Genomic DNA, 1,021 nt, shown 5'->3' on the forward strand with positions numbered 1-1,021 from the left:
TGTCTGGGGTGGGATTCGAACCCACGTGGACATACGTCCATTGGATCTTAAGTCCAACGCCTTAAACCACTCGGCCACCCTGACACTTGAGGGTTTAGCCTCTTAAAGCCGTATTCTGTCTGAATTTAAAAAAAAATGCTACGCCCTCTTTTCAACGTCATTTGAACTTTTCTGACATGCGCACGGCGTTATTTCAGAATAAACATGTCCAGACATGCCCCAGTATGAAAAAAACATGTTCGGGCATGCCCCAAAAGCCTATAAACATGCCCGGACATGCCCCGCGTATGTATACGCCCCCTCCAATCTACGTCAACAGTACGCACCAATCACAAAAAAGAATAAAAAATGCACATCATAATAAAAAATGGAGTCTGGGGGATGTCAACCGCGGTTTTTTGGCTTAGGGGGCGTCAACTGCGTTTTTTTTGGCGTAGGGGGCGTCAACTGCGGTTTTTTGGCGTAGGGGGCGTCAACCGCGTTTTTTTGGCGCAGGGGGCGGCAACCTAAAAATGCGCAGGGGGCGGGGCCGGATACGGATGGGGCGGGACCGGATACGGAAGGGGCGGGACATAGGGCGGGTTTAAGGCCAAAAGGGGCGGGGCTTAGGGGAAAAGGGGGCGTGGTACCTGTCAAAAAAAGTTTGACATAATGTATGCCTCCCTACTACTGGGGTCCCTCAGAATTTCACATATGGTTCCTTAACCAAAAAAAGGTTGGAAACCACTACTCTACAGTAATACAAAGGCCCCAAAAAAGACAAAGCCACAAAACGAGGGCAGAATCTGCCACTTGATTTACAGATATAGCTGACCTGAGTGCTCCTCCAGATACCTCAATATACCAGACGTCTCAGAATACCACACCATAATATTACCACAAAATACTACAGTAGGAACAGGCAATTTTTATGTTTTTATTTTTATTTTTAAAGATCCAGTTCCGAAAGCTATGGTACATCTATATTTGTCATTGTGTTCATAGGTGGACATGAAAGCAGGTGATGGACTGCACAAGTTTT

The 1,021-nt window shown here is 46.5% G+C and overlaps 1 non-coding gene across 1 annotated transcript; it reads right to left on the reverse strand.

Moving 5' to 3' along the window:
• TRNAL-UAA (transfer RNA leucine (anticodon UAA)) lies at positions 1 to 84 on the reverse strand. The gene has a single exon. It is a non-coding gene; the product is annotated as a tRNA-Leu (tRNA).
• Positions 85 to 1,021: the final 937 nt, after the last annotated feature.

The sequence above is a fragment of the Ascaphus truei genome (assembly GCF_040206685.1).
Source record: "Ascaphus truei isolate aAscTru1 chromosome 13 unlocalized genomic scaffold, aAscTru1.hap1 SUPER_13_unloc_3, whole genome shotgun sequence".
NCBI classification, from domain to species: domain Eukaryota; kingdom Metazoa; phylum Chordata; class Amphibia; order Anura; family Ascaphidae; genus Ascaphus; species Ascaphus truei.